Source organism: Festucalex cinctus, chromosome 7 (assembly GCF_051991245.1).
Source record: "Festucalex cinctus isolate MCC-2025b chromosome 7, RoL_Fcin_1.0, whole genome shotgun sequence".
NCBI classification, from domain to species: Eukaryota; Metazoa; Chordata; class Actinopteri; order Syngnathiformes; family Syngnathidae; genus Festucalex; species Festucalex cinctus.
In genome coordinates, this window is record NC_135417.1 from 329,631 (window position 1) to 346,262 (window position 16,632).

At 40.5% G+C, this 16,632-nt stretch overlaps 1 long non-coding RNA gene across 1 annotated transcript; it reads right to left on the reverse strand.

Annotated features, from left to right (window-relative positions):
- Positions 1-3,849: 3,849 nt before the first annotated feature.
- Positions 3,850-14,160, reverse strand: LOC144022577 (uncharacterized). The gene is made up of 3 exons (XR_013284367.1): positions 13,985-14,160; positions 5,335-5,566; positions 3,850-4,833 (listed from the first exon to the last, which is right to left on the reverse strand). It is a non-coding gene; the product is annotated as an uncharacterized LOC144022577 (long non-coding RNA).
- Positions 14,161-16,632: the final 2,472 nt, after the last annotated feature.

Consider the following 16,632-nt stretch of genomic DNA (forward strand, 5'->3'; position numbering starts at 1 on the left):
GGGTTGTTACTTTTTCCATCCTGCGCAGATGACAACAAAAAGTGGATGGAGGTAAATTAATTCAACTGCAATGTTGGCCTCCTATATGGTAAGGGGGAAAAAAATCAGGTACAGCAAGTCAACCAGGGAGTTTGAACAAAGATGACAACATAATTTGTCTGATATTCCCCATCAATGGCCTTATTTAAAATAATTTTTAGATTTGATCATTTTCCACAATCCTCTGGAGTTCTTCACCTTCTAATTCTTTGCTGCCTTGCCACATCTACTCCTGGGGGGGGGGGGGGAAAGTCTGTGTGGAGGTGAATGGGGCGTTTGTAGGTAGTGAGCACTGCTGAGTGATCACTGAGCGGATCAAGTGTGTGACCTTCATGTGACCTTTATGTTTCAGGCTGCTTGGACTAATCTTGAGCAGAGAGCAAAAGTTCAAATGCCTTCATTGAACTCAAACACCCTCGCACACGTATACACACACATACACGTATTCATATACATACACGCGCACACACATAGTGATTTAGTCTCCATTGAGGCCAAACACGTGTTTGTTTTCTCCCCCCTGTGACCTTCAGGCCAGAGTTCACCCTGCCCAATAAAACAGCTCTTAACCTCTCAACATGGCCGCCGCCCCCGTTCGTCACCTCAAAGGAGCGGGGTCAAAGGGCAGGACGCGTGTCGGGATGACATGCCCGTGAGATGACCTTTCACCCCTCGGCCTGCTGCCGTCACATAACGACTGAGACATCCAAGAGGGATGATCATCAATTTGAGTTTGTTATTGCATCTGTGCATTTGTACGTGTTTTTTTTTTTTCGCATGTGCGTGTGCGTTTCACCTCCTCACTTCACCTTCTTGTCACATGACCACCTCAGCTTCGCACTTCACCGTCTCCTTTCCACTTAACTCATCTCCTCTCATTCTCACCACCTCACCTCCGATTTAAACACGCATGCACACTGAGACGGTGCCATGCTTCGCCTCTGTACACAGCTCCTTGGTTGCCATGGTAACAAGATATCTACATGCATATGTGTGTGTATCCCCATTAGCAACACTCATTGTTGTTCCATGTTAAAAAACACACAGACGTGCTAAAATTGAGAACTGGAATGGTTGCCGTGGTAATGCAGTGGTGGGTGGGGTTGGGGGGGGGGGCTTTAAATTGGGGGCCCTCGTCGCAACAGGGGCCTCCCTGTGCATGCATGTTCGTGATCTCCTCAGGTTAGTTGTTGCACAGCCTAATCCTCGTGACCCCGCCTCCCCCTTCATTCAGCACCTCTGATTGGATTACACCACATAGCTGTGTTATCTGCGTCTTTCTCTATGTAGCAGATGTTTCTAATATTTTGACCATCTTCATTCGTTCCTCATGTGATGTCATCATGCTAATAAACTAGTTATGCTTTTATTGTCAGGTGAAAAAAACAAAACAAAACTGCAGACTCCCGCCACCTGCTGGTCAGAAGAGTTATCTACGGTCACTGGGCTAATTTCATTCTTCTCAACCTTCTTCACCTCCTCATCTCATTGGCTCCTTGTCTACTCTTCACTCTGCCAGCTAGGGTCAGCTGGCCTTGCCTCTTCATTTCCTCCCCTCATTCCCTTACCTCCTCACCTCTCCTTGCCACTGCCTCAGCTCCTCACCCGCTCACTTTCTCCCCACCTCGCAACCTCGTCACCTCACCTTGCCTCTTCTTGCTACCTCGCCTTCTCACGACACTTCCTCACCTTTTCGTCACCTTTCCACCCCCTCATCACTGCTAACATTTTGAACTGAGTAACAAATAGTGTTAATTAGCTCAAGATACCTACTAAAAAAAAAACTAAAAAAAACAGAACTTATTCTAGCTTATATGGAGAATTTTTGAGTGCCAGAAACTGGTGCTCTTTAGGAGGGCATGATGATGAATCTTGATGTTATTTTGTCTCATATGTTGCTTCACAAATGCATTGCTTAGTAGTTGATAACAACAATATGTAGTCTATACAGGGAGTCCTCGAGTTACGTCGGAGTTACGTTCCTGCGCGAGCGATGTAACCCGAATTTTGACTTAAGTCAATATTTACATCAAAATAATTGGCATAAAAAAATCTAAAAATACATTAAAATAAAAAAAATAAGATGTTGTGCTTACCATTACTGCTTAGAGGTGGATGGAAAAGAAGGGGCGAGGCTGATGTGGAAAAAAAAGAGGGCGAAAAAGCCAAAGATACTCCTACAAGTGCACAAGTGCCAGCACTAGATAACGGCTAAATAGCGGATGAGGGGAAAACACTGCGGGCTACATGGCGGACAAGGAGCCAAAATGGCCGAAGGGTCCAAAATGGCAGACCGGGTGTAACCGTTGTAAAGTCGAAACGCCTTAGGTTGAGTGCGCCTTAATTCGAGGACTCCCTCTACTAGCTTTGTTAGCCCATCAGACATTTTGAGTTGTATTAGCATTTAAGTAGTTGGCTTTTGTGAGTTTTGTACTTTTGTTAAATACACAACATATAGTTCGCTTTTCATTCTTTATTTATTATTTTATTCTTACTTTGATTGAGAATGGCAATAATCAGCTTTGAGCAAGCATTTGGACACTTTTGAAGAATTGTTCTCGCATCAGTAACTCAAATTTTGGCTCTAACTCAAGACCAAAATCAGCTGAGTGGCAGCTTTAAATAAACAACAAAAGAAGTTGACATTTCAAGGCAATAGCCAAGGTGACCCCCACCTCGCCCGCATTCCCCCCTCGGGTCAAGGTTGAAGTCGAGCACTTGACCTCCATGCGGATGGACTTGATGGCCTCCTGCTGTTTGGCACAATGAGCAATCAGCACCAACAAGACTTGATGATTACACACTCAGACCCCGAGAACCACACGAGCTTCTCGGACCTCAACCGCACATCTGTCGTGTCATCGGGAGCGTGCCTCGACATTGTAGGGAGATATTGGCCGTCATTATTGAGTGAGTGATTTATGACCTTGTAAAAAGTGATCTGCAAACTTCCCTGTTGCACCTGATTGGACAGAGTCAAACAACCTCCAACGCCTTGCTGGACAACTTTCAAAGTAAAACGAATTTCTGAAAAAGCCTGAGCTTTAAATAAAGAAGCATATTGATTGATTGATTTATGACCCCATTAACAGTATCATTTATACTTCCTGTTTTCACCTGATTGGATGGTGAATTCATGATGTCTAACTGGGTGAATTTCTTGAAACCTTTCAGGGTAAATTGTATTCCTGAAAAGCCATAGACATAAATTAAGAAGCAGATCAATTGATTTATGACCCCTTTAATAGTCTCATTTACACTTCCTGTTTGCACTTCATTGGATGGTACGTTTGTGATGTCAAACTGCTTAAATGTATTGTAATCTTTCTAGGTAAAATGTATTACTGAAATATTGGAGACTTAAATGAAGAAGCAGAGCGATTGATTTATGACCCCATCAACAGTGTCATTTACACTTCCTGTTTCCACTTGATGGACGGAGGTTACCTAATGCTTAACATTCTTCAATTTGGTAGCTTCCTGGAAAGTTTATAGATGAAAATGCCTTCCTGGAAAACAATGTGCCGGAGACTCGAAACATGCACACATGCACACTATTCATTGATGTCCTTTACACTTTCTGGTTGCACCTGATTGAACGGTGCCTCCCAGATGTCAAACATCCCCTGAACACGGCAGCTTGATGGATACCTTTCAAAATAAAATGTCTTCCCGAAACGCTCGATACTAAATATCTATGTAGAGTGGCTGCTTTATATGCTTATTAATATGTTCATTATCGTTAAGTGTTGTCTGACTTCCTGGTAGCACCTGATTGGACGGTGTCACTCCAACATGGTACCTGATTGTAAATGCGTCAAAAGAAAAATGTCTTTCTGAAATTCAGGTAGCCGAGTGATTGATTTGAACTTCATACAAAACTGACACCAAAATGTTAAGCCAAACCACAAATTTTAACACCAAGATGGCAAACCAAACCACACATTTCAGCAATGAATGTCCACTAGCTTAATGCTAGCCGAACTTAGCATAAATGTTAAGACAATTCTATACCTTCAAACAACAGCTGTCAGCTACTTTAGACACAAACACAGACATCTAAACAGCACACACAACAATACTCATTGGCATACATTCTGCTCTAAACTTGAATGATATTTTGTTTGTTTAAGTGCTAACAGTGCTGACAACATACATTAGCATGATATGAGTATACAAAGACATTCCCAGGCTTTCACATTCCCAACAGATGACGCCATTGATGCGGCCGTAACGCGCCACATATGTTCCCCATCCCGTCGCAACTCTCTGGGATTAAGCCTACCAGGGTCCCCTCTAATAATGTTCCATCATGAGTGCCCCACTCTTCATTAAAACACAGACAAGGGAGGTATGTCGGGGAGTGAGGGGGTGCGTAGGGGTCCTCCAGCCTGTCTGCATGGGAGTGTGGGAGCGTGTGTGATGTTTTTTGGGGGTGTATGGGAATTGACTTTGCTATTAAATGACTTGACTAAGAGGAGAGCCGCCGCAACAATTTGCTGTCTGGCCTTCACAAAAGGGGAGTTCAGAGTTCAAATAAGTGCGACGGGTCGGAGGTGCTTTGTCATGTTAATGCCACCGCAAACTAGTCATCGTTGTCAAATTGGATGAATTTGAAGTTTGGGTGAATTGGAAAAACGTCCTTTCCAACTCGCAGGTGAGGCAAATTAGTTTTAATTACCTTGCAAGCAGCCTATTTAAAAAGCAAAAAATTACCGTGTTTTGATGGGGTGTCTCCAAGGGGCGTGGCCTAGTGATTGACAGGAGGTGTTTGAGCCTGTTTGGCTGGTGAGCCTGCATGGGAGCATCAACGTCAAACATTTTAGCCGTCTAACACAGAAGAAGAAAAAAGCATGGGGGCGCAAAACCCTTTTTGACATCTAATTGGGGATAACAGCACATAATCTTTGTTTGTTACCTGTATGTGGAAAGCAAACTAAATTATGTTGCATGTTTTCAATCAATGAAATGCTACAAAGAACACAAAGGTTTAACAAAATCATTTTGTGGTATGATATTCATGAAATTAAGGCCAAATTTATATCCACCTATGGTGATTCTGTTATCATTTTATTAAGCTTTCAGATTTTGATATTTGAAAAACAAATTAGTTATTTCAAATTATGACACTATGAATTTAACAACTGTATACTGTGAAAGCAGGTAAATGTGAAAATGAGTACATTGCGATTACTCGAGTACTTGAAATAAGGCTGGTCTCGCCCGATACCAATTGGTGGTATCGGTTCTCGCCCATCCCTACTTATTATTAATGTGTGTGAGGAGGAGGAGGACCTTGGTCAGGAGGAGAAGAGGCCTTGCAGAAGAGGCCCGAGTGGAGGGAGGCCTCACGGAAGAGGAGGAGGAGATCCGGGGCGTCTGCTGGGGATCTCCTAATGGGAGCAGACAAGCGGCTGACGGAGTGAAGATGCTTAATTGGCGGCGAGTCGTGGGAACGCGTAAACAAACAGCTGCCACCTCGGACCCTCGCGCTCATGAATAAAGTGCAAGCTGGCAGCTGCGGCATCTAAACAGCCGAGTAGAAGAAGGAGAAGGAGAAGAAGGAGGAAGAACAAGAGGAGATTAGCCTCGTTTTAATCCTCCTCCAGTGGCGCTGCACACACACACATACACACACACATATGTGAACAAAACGTGTGAACATACATGCATTTAATCCTCTCTTCAAAACATCTATCTGCCCCCACACACGCACTACACTATCAGCACAGAAGATAAGACAGTCACGCTTTGCTGCTTTTCTCACACCTCAAATGGGAATTATTCATTCATTTATTTCTTATATGATCAAAACAATAAATATTTATTTTTCACAGACATTTTCTCGCGCAAGTCCCGCAACATAAATGGAGCAACGAATTCACATCCAGAAATAAATATATATCCATCATTTTAAATAAATACATTAAGAATGTTTAGTAATGTGGGAAAAACAGATAAAAGATGTAATAGTAATAAATAACATAAATAATAAATATATAAATGTAAATATATAGTGTAATCCATTCTGTAATTACTAGTATTCGAGTATTCTAATAAGATTAATAATATTAAATAGAAATGTAAAGAAATATGTAAAAATGTATAAATATCTAAATAATATAATAAAATACTGTATAGAAATAAAACAAAATAATATTAACAATGAGATATATACATATATTGGAAAAAAATAATGAAAATAATTGCTGACCATTGAAATACACGCAGACAATATAACACTACATTCCTTTAATATTATTAAAAAATATAAATATGGTAGCACCAAAAATTTTAGTTGATACCCTAATAGGCCACATAAGGTTATTATTATAAAAAATAAATAAATAAATAAATAAAAAGTTATTTTCAGATTTTTTTTTAAATAACCTATTAAAAAAATAAATAAATAAATAAAAAAAATAAAAAGCTGTTTTCAGATTTTCATTTTTACTTTAGGACGAAACAAAAGGCACTGGCACTTCCATTCAACACTTTCCCTCAAGACTTTCCTTTGATTTCTTTGAGGCACGGCATCGGATAATAGACATGTCAATCAATTGGGTTAATTGGTACGGTGTGAAGGCTTTTGGTCATTAGATCAGTCCCACCTGCTCTCAACACCTCCTGTAGGGCATACCCGCCCTTGTCATTTCACAGGATGGCCGACACGCCTCTTCCTTTATGGGATGTTGCTATGGCTAACCAACTAGCTAACAAATATCATTTTGGGAATCACTTTGAACGCTAGTTAGCTAATGTTCAGTATAACGCTAACGATAACCAAGTAGGCTAATGGAACCACCTCATTCTTTCAAGATAATGCTCGCCAGCTAAGCCAATGATAATTAGCTAATGTGAGTTTTAGCCAGCCAATGTAACCAGCGTATGCTATTCTGTTAACACTGGCCACCTCATGATAGCCTGCTAATGCTAGCCAGCTAAAGGTAAGCGGCTAATGTGGCCAGTTCAGGATACCCAGCTAATGCTAGCTAATGCCAGCTCATGAAACTACTTCACGATAACTGTAACTAACCTGCCAATTATAGCTAGCTAACCTAACCAGCCCACTCATGCTATCATGCTAATACTAGCCAACTCATGTAAATGGAGCTACGTATATGAGGGAAACCAAAGTGTAATGTGTCCATTTTATTCACAATGACACGCACACGCACTCTCCTCTCGCTAAATACACTGGCACATCTTCCGTGATGCCCCTTTTGCCAGCTTCCTGCCTCTGTGTGCCATCCCGGGAAGCACCCCCTACCCTTTCGACCCCCCTCCCTCCGAGCGTTAATGGAGGCCATTGAGGGGCAAAGAAAGCCCCCTTTGTGGGCACCCGTTTGCTCACACACAGTTTCAGAAGCCGGCGCCAAGAGCGGAGCTCCAAAGACGAGGGTGCCAACTGCCAAAGTGGCATGAACGGGAGTCGAGGAACGGGTAGAGGCGAAGGGGGCATGAGGGGGACATGAAGTGGGGGAGTTGGCCCGCAGGCCCGCGTGAAAGGCCCTAAAAGAAGAGGACAGATTAAGCCAGGGCTGTTCAAATTGAATGTTACAAGATATCACGCTTTTTATTGTGGGTATCTTTATGAAATGTAAATAATAATAATAATAATAATAATAATAATAATAATAATAATAATAATAATAATCATGCATTTTTTCTATTTAAAAGTGTAGTAGGATTTTTAAAGGGATACTTGACTCATTGAGCCATTTTCAGCAGTAAAAAAATTATATTTTTGTCTATAATTAATGTGGTAGCGTCATTATTTTTCATGTGCAATTAATACCTTTAAAAAGTATTTTTAGTACTTGCTGTCGACTGATGATAACATCACCTGTGCTGAGGAAGTAGGTAAAAACCAATCATGGCTCACCTGTTTTCTGGGTTTGGTCAGTAAACTGAGCCATAATTGGTCGTTACCTACTTCCTCAGCACAGGTGATGTCATCATCAGTCTACAGCAAGTAGAAAAATTACTTTTTAAAGGTACTAATTGTACATGAAAAATAAGGAAGTTACCACATTAATTATAGACAAAATATTAACTTTTTACTGCTGAAAATTGTTCAATGAGTCAAGTATCACTTTAATGTTAAAATATCACACTTCAGTTTCAACTACTTTGACAAGTTTAAGTTGACAAAAAATGTAGAAAAAAAAGTTCAATGATAAATTGTCACTTTTTTTTATTTAAAATTGAATATTGCAAGGTATTGTCTTTTTTTTAAGAAAGATCAATATTACAATTTTTACTATTTTGTTCTTTAAAAATTTACTGTGTTGACCTACAGCATATTTTTTTATTTAGTTTTTAGTTTTTTTTGTAAGTTAAAATAGGTGAAGTGGGCCAGCTTTGTCCTTCCGTTTTTTGTTTTTTTTTGTATGAGGCCCTGAGTGTAAAAAGTTTGGACGTCCCTGGATTAAGCAAATTAGACAGTCAATGTGAATGGCGAGCGGGGGGAAAGAGGAGGTGAAGGAAATGGCCAACAAATGAAGAAAAGACATCAACAGGGGGAAAAGACAAAAAAGCGGACGTGGTGCACTTTGGGCTGATTTACAGAGCCCGGATTGTCCAGCAGATGCGTTTTGAAGGCGCAGGAGCTAAATCTGAGCTAACGGTTTTTGTTGTCAGGGCGATGCCAGCCGGGCACTCAATGGCGTTCCGGGCGTTTTGTGTGCGTGTGTGTTGCTTTTGTCGCCATTCAAGTGAAAGAAACAAAAATACAAAACACGTTTCCTGCTGCTGTGCTGCCAACATACCGCTTGGTTACTTTTGTTTCAGTGGAATTCTGCTGCTCAGGTGCAAACTAAAGCTGCAGTAAGGGTCGTTTTTAACAGAGGATGAAGAATGTGATAGAAGCTGACCTTTGACCTTTTGCAGGTGATTCTGGAATGTATCCTAAACTGACTCATATTATCGGTGGATTAGATGAACATGTTCGGAAAGAAATTCCAACCGATTCACTTTGATTTCCCCACAACGGCTCAAGATGGCCCCCTACAGGCGCGTTACCATCCGTCCGCCATCCCTGCTGGGTGGCACGCCGCCTCCCTTCTTTGTCCCCTCGCCAGCATCCCGCCGCTAATGGCCGACCGCCACGGCCCGGAAACGCTCGTATCCCTGCGCCACCGTGGGAGAAAGAAAGTAGCGCCGTATTTGTCATCTGCTCGGCACGCCTGATTGACTTTCACTCCGTGGCTTCCTAATTAATATGCGGGGGCCCGCCTCCTCCCGCCGCGCTGTAAGACAAAAGTGTTTTTTCTTTTCTTTTCTTTTTTTTGTGTGCGGGCGCCTCCTCTTTTAATTACGCTCAAAAGGGAGCCTCGTCATCAGTGTGTACACAAACGTACAGTGTGTGTGTGTGTGTCTCGGTCGCCCTGTTCCACACACACACAAGAAAGCGTGCTCATTTGTCGCCTCCATGCAAATTGGCGCCCGATGGAGGTTTGGCGGGGGCCACAATGGACGGTTTGTACTGGGAACCCAATAGGAGAGGTTAGGAGGGGTTGTGGGGAGACGACCGCGAGCAAATTCCCATCGCGACGTCACGTTACCGCCTTCCCTCCGCATCCATCGCTCGCTTATTAATTTAGGCCAGATTAGTCGCCCGTTAATTAACACCCCTTCCACATCTTTGCCATCTTTGCCGCGCTTTTATCAGTAGCGAATGAGGTAATGTGGCCGCTAACGCACTCCGTCACCCCCAAAGAAACCTTTTCATACATAGTGGAAGCTTAAAGACCCAACGAAACACTTTGAACTAATGAATTAGGTCATAATTTTATGGAATCGGCGTCAAGATTGTGTATGAGGGGACAGAGGGACAAAAGAGAGAAGAAAATGACTATAAAAATTAAACTCACTTTATTTATAAAACGCTTTCTGCTTAGATTGAAAAAGAGAAAAGGGTGCAAAAATCAGCAACATCAACAGGGTTGGGGAATCCAGGTCCGGAAAGTAAAAACCCTGGAAGAGGTTAATTTTAGTCACAGGTCCTTCTACTCAACAGGTGGAGATGAGTTCATTATTGGTGGTTTTTAAAAATTGAATAATCAATATCAAATCGATTTTCCTTTTTGAGCCCTTTCACATAAATATATAAGATAATAGAATTTTAAAGACTGAGATTTTTTTTTTAATTTACTGTTTTCTTGGCATTTACTGTTCACATGAATCTAAAAGTGTTTTCTTACATTTATGAAATTGCACTTTAAGACAATTTAGAATCTTTTTAATATATATTTATAATTATTGAATTAGAATTAAAATATTTTCATCTCATCCTTGCTGATTCCAATGTTTCTGTAACACTTAAGTGATTAATTGATAACACTAAATCATTTAACCAGTTACTTCTGCGCAAAATTTCATGTAGAATTTAATATTTGTGGATTTTTTTTCCATCGTATCCTTGCTATTTAATACAAATGTTACATAATGAATCAATATCGGTTTGAAGTGAAGTGAATGAAATAGAATTTTAAAAATAATAATCATCAAAATCGAATCGATCTGAAGTCTTGGTAATCGATACCCAGTGCTCAAGCTCATTTACCTGAGTAGACGCACCTGTGGCTAAAGCCAATCTGTGGCAGGGTTTTTACTGTCTGGACCTGAATTCCCCAATAATTCATCCATCCATTCTCTGAAACACCAAACTAGACTAAGTGCAATTACTGGGGAAATTGCGTGGGAATGCTAATAGCTGAATGCTAATAGCTGAATGCCTATGAAGGATATACGTTATGTTAAAACTCCAAAGTAATTACATAACTAGTAATTACTAGTAATAGTAGTAGCAGTAGTAGTAGTAATATTATTATATAAGTTGTATATTTAGTGCATTTAGAAATACGTTTTTATTCGGGATGCACGATAATGCTATTTTCAACCGATACCGATAAACCAATAATTTAGTCCCGATGTCAATGATCTATAAGACAATAATTGTTTTGTTCTTTCAGCATTCCCACAATAAATGCAATTAAAAACAAACAAACCTGAAACTCTACAAATTTTCATTAGCATCACTAGCCTAGCGTGACTCTCGAGCTGCTTCCCTCCATCAACATTGGGCCGCATGCCCCCTCATCAAGGCCTCTCAATTAAGAAGGCATGAAACCATCCAGCCCCGCTCCTCCCAACCCGACTGTCACGCATGCCCACAATGGCCGCTTCTCGTCGGGATGCGTGCGCTGGAAGTCGTGGAGGTTAGTGGAGGTGAGGGCGTGAATGGATGCTTGATGGTGTTTCAGTTGTAGGGGCGGTGGAGAGGTGGGTCAGTGCTCTTTTGTTGCCGTGGTGTCCAGCGTGACCCCCGTCACCCCTGGGGTCTTTCATAAGGAGTGTGTAATGGCGGCCTTTGTTGGTTTTTCCTGCTCTAATGGCTCCACTGGGAGTCCTTGTTAGCGTCCGGGTTGGACGCCAGGGGACTTCGCAGGAACTCTGGGATTAGAGGCCGCATAAACGTGATCTGACCCCCTCCCACCTCGTCACAATGGTCATTCACATGTTAACGTCAAGGTCTTTTCCTCAGATCTTCTAATTGCCCAAAAAATATCGTTTGTTCTATCTGAAGGTCTTAAATTTTGGGCTTTCCGTCGCCATTCATACCTCCATGATATAATGACAATTAGACGCCTGTCTTTAGATCAACAAAAGTGTCAAGCGTAGACAATTAAATTGGCTTGTGGTAATTATTTATTTTTTTTGCCTAAACGGGTTGCTTTGCTGCCTAAACGGGCTGCCAGAGAAACAGAAATAAACAAGAAAATGTTGATGCTTCTATTTTGAAAAAACAACTGAGACACAACTGGCAGTTGACACAGATAATTCAGACCTAACTAGTATGCTGCCTAAATAGGCTGCTGAGAAAAACAGATTTTGCACAAAAAACGGCATTAGGGAATGTCCTGAACAAAAAAAAAAAAAAAAAAAGAAAAGTAATTACTATAGTGGGAAAGCGGAATTCATACTTAACTAGTTTGCGGTACAGAAATTGGATGAATGGATGAATTGCTAGTTTGCCACCTAAATGGGCTTCTGTAGAAACAGAAATGAACAGAAAGAGTTTTGTGCAATTATTTTGAACTGGACAAGACATGATGTTCTGAACAAACTACCAATAAAGATATTAGTAGATGACAGAGATAATTCATTCCAGACTCGCTTACTGCCTAAACGGGCTGCAGTAGACATAGCAATTGAACACAGAGAATTACGTGTTATACTGAAGTGAAAACGTGACAAGCGGCACAAGTAATTAAGGCCCATGTAGTTTTATGCTAAAACGCACAATTTTGCCAGTTTGTTGCCTAAACGGGCTGCTGTACAAACAGAAATCCTCACAGTTTGATGCTACTTTTCTGACCAAATCTCACTTAAAAGAAACAAGATTGGGTAATTCCTACTTAGCTATTCTTCTAGTTTGCTGCCTAAATGGGCTGCTGATGAAACAGAAATAAGAAGGAAGAATTTGATGCTACTATTTTGAACAAGTAAAGATATGAAGTACTGAAGAAACAACACTTAAAAGCAACCAGGAGAGGGAAACTGCCGAAACGGGCAGCAAATAAACAGGAAGAGTTTGATACGAGATCATTTGTACAATCCTAAAGTTGATTCGTGGGTGGTCAGGTTGCCAGACAAATACGACTTTGGCGAACATTTCGGGCCATGAATGAGGTGTCGCTGCTTTTGTTGATTTGCCTTTCACACGACTCGTCATTTTTCCACGCCGTGAAGCACTTTGGAGTGCTCGGGCACATTGGAGGCAATTTGCCTTCAGTCAAGTGGCTGAAAACCTCTCCAGCTGAACAACTTCCTGCGTTTAGTCAAACGCCAGCCACCCCCTAACTCCCACCGACCTCCCACCACCCGCCCCGGCTTCCAAACGTTGTAGCACGTTCGTCAATGGCAACCTCCCAGTGGGCCGCCGCTCTGCTGACGAGCTGTCTTTGTTCTGAGTATAATCCGCAAGGGGGCTGGAAAATACAGCGCGGAAAAGAGCAAATGGGATTGACTAATAAAGAACCATTTGTGCGGAATTTGTATGTACAGTATATATCAGGAACCCTAAATTATCTCACGTAACCTAATGCAACCTCGCTTTTCGTAACCGAGCCTAACATATGCAACATAACCAAAAATGACCTAACCTAGCATCTCCTGCCATCACCCAAGGTAATACAACCTAACGTTATGTAACGTAACAAAATAACCTTACATTATATAACATGATCTATTGCAAAGTAATAAGACGTAACCTAATGTATGGTTTAATGTAAACTAACTTAAGTATTGTAACATATCCTAATGTAACGTCAGCTAACTTAACCCTAACCCGACCTCTAAACCCAACGTAACGTATCGTAAGTATTTTAACCTAATGTAGTGTACAACATTACGCAACGTAACATGACAAAATGCAATGTAAACTAATGTAATGCACCAAAAAACTAATGTAACATCAGCTAACCTAACCCTAATCCCCTAACCCTAACGTAATCTAAGTATTGTAACCTAACCTAATGTACGTAATTGTATCATAATTTAACTTAATGTAACCTAACCAAACTTTACAGAACTTAACACAACTTAACCAAATGTAATGAAATGTAATGTAAACTAACCTGTCATTTGATGTAACCTTATCTAAGGTAATGTAACCTGACATAACGTAACCTAATATAATGTAACTAAAAAGTAGCATAACTTTACTTAATGTAAAGTAACAAAATGTAATATAACGTAACATGACGTAATGTAACAATACCGCCAACTGATTGGATGTGAGTGCCCTTTTACAGACGTTTATTGCACAGCAAAACACCGTAGAACTAAAAACGTAGACATACAAAAACATACATATTTACTACAAACATAACATTACGTAGCATCTAAGCTAACAATAGATAACTGAAATGCTACTAACCACTTTGGAATGCTCTCAATCAACGGCAGTCTTCTTCAACAAGCAATCATCACAGCCATGAATGCTTTCACAGCTTCTTAAACCAACTTGGTCCATTTGCTCAACTTTGCAAACGAAGAATGACGACAAAGAGCAACAAGCTCGAAAAGAAAAAGTCGTCGTCAAATGCTTATCTATGGCTGTGTAATTTTCTGGAACTGCTGTAAGCACGCAACTTCCGGTTTTACATGTCAAATAAAAGCATAGTATTTCAAAGGGAAATAAAGATGGCAGCAATTACAGTAACAAATATGTAATGTATGTAACAAAATGTAACCTAAAGTCATGTAACATTGCATAACATGAAATAATGTGACGTGATTTTATGTAAAATATCTAATATTAAGTAACATAATACAAGTTAATGTAACTCGGTATAACCCAATGTAATTTATGGTAACTTTTATTCAACATGTTTTAAAATACATCATGAAAAACTACAGGTGCGATTTTTGCTTTGGGTTCAAATCAAAGATAACACCTAACATATGTTTATAAGGAAACCACTTTTAGCGGAGCATATGAATTAAAAATAAATAAATAAATGAAACCCCAATGGTTCTATTTACATCCAAGAATAGTAATTAAAACAAAAAAAAACAAAAAAAGCCACAGATTGGATATATCCTCTCAATATGAGCCAGCACCTCCCATTGGTTCCCTGCAGGAGGCCCCGAGGGCTCCACTACAGCATTGATTCAAAGGACAGCGGACATCTTGTTTGTGAAGAGCCGTACACAGAGAGCTGATACCTGACGTCCCATTCAAGGAACGTGGGAAATAATCACGCCGTCATCATCATCAGGAGCTACAGGTCGTGCTTTGTGTTTACCTACTTAAATAAACGGACTGTGCCAAAGAGTCATTGTTTTGTTCTGTATTTACTTTTATCCTTCCTCCATTACTTCCTTCCTTCACCAAACATTCTTCCTTCCACTCCACTTCTCTTCTTTTCAACCTTTCACAATTTAAAAATTGTATACCTGCTCTTAAATCTCCCTGTACTGTACATAACAATTAAAACAAATTGGCATCTTCTTTTTTTTATGCACATGGGAAAGTAAGAGTCCAGAGTTAATTGTCCTAATGGCTCTCACGCTCGTTTCTGCCTGCATTTGAATAAGCAGCGTGAGGCTGAATGGACGTTTGAGTGGGAGCCACCATTCAGCCAATATCGGACCACCTGTCCATCTGACCACCTGACCACCTGTCCTCCATGTCCTCCGTATCCTGGGAAAAGAATGCTGGGCTTGTTCACACTCGTGCACCATCATAAGACCCACCCTGAGGGGGACCCCTGTGGCCTACAAGGGGCCCTCCTCGTATCAGTGCCACCCCAGAATTTATACCTCCTAATTTAAATATCACTAGGTCACATGTAATGATGCGTGAACAGTACAAAATGTGGCGTGTGGACTCAAGTATTGGGACAGGAAGTGAAAAGATCAAAATGTTTGGACAAAAGCAAACAGGAAGTGTCAAGTGAAGTTTGGGCAAAAGTATTTTGACACTTCCACAAAGCAAAAAGTACATTTTGGATCAAAGTATTTTGATGTCATGTGTTCTCAAATGACACATTTGGACGACTGAAAAGTGAAGTAAATTTGTAAGTAATTAAATAAAATTAAAAAAAACTTTTTGTGACCGCTACAGAGAGCATGATGTGGAAAAAAAGCAACTATGGAGTTTGGACAAAAGTATTTGGACATCCATCTATTTTCTTTACCACTTATCCAATAACGTGCAGTATTGGGAGAGGAAGAGATGTGTCCTCCATATACAGTAAAACAAAATGTAGAGCTCTGACAAATTGTATTGGGACACCAACACAATGTGAAATTTAATTTGGACAAAAGTATTGGGACACCTGCAGGAAGTGAAAAGTGGCAAAAATGTATGGTTACAATAAAATTTTTGGTAAATAGATGAAGAAAATGTGGAGTCTGTACAAAAGTTTTGGGACAAGAAGTGATAAGAGAAAAAAATTTGAGGTTTGGACGTATGTATTGGCACGCTTACGATGACTTACTGTACATGTTTCTAATGAAAACACTGATATGATTCTGAGAAATGATTTTTTTGGAGGTGGTGTTTACAATTCTGATCATGAACCCCCTCCTTCCCATCACCTCCATCCACTAATAATCCCTCAATCGGGGGCCCCGAGAATGGCGTATATATCTATAACGAGGACGCCCGCTTTCTCGGGCTTGTTTGATCCTCCACAAAATGAAAGTGTGTTAATTAAGCGGAGAGAGACAAAGCCCATCTGGAACGTTTGCGCCAACCCCTTCTGCACTCATTAAGTCTTTAAGACTGAAAGGATTAATGGCGACGAACACTTGATTGCATCGCTTTCCTCCTTAACTACATGTAATTTACATATTACGTACATACGTTTACAGTCAACTATATTGCGGTTCATTGTTTGCTATATCATGGATTTATAGAGCAAAGAGAATACATCATGAAAATTGTTGAATGTGCTGTTTGTATGTGTTGTTGCTCCATGTCTTTTGAAGCTTGAGAATTGTAACATTAATGCTAATTTGGTGTACGTTAGCATTACTCAAAATTTTGCTTTACGATAGTTCTATGTGCCCCCACTA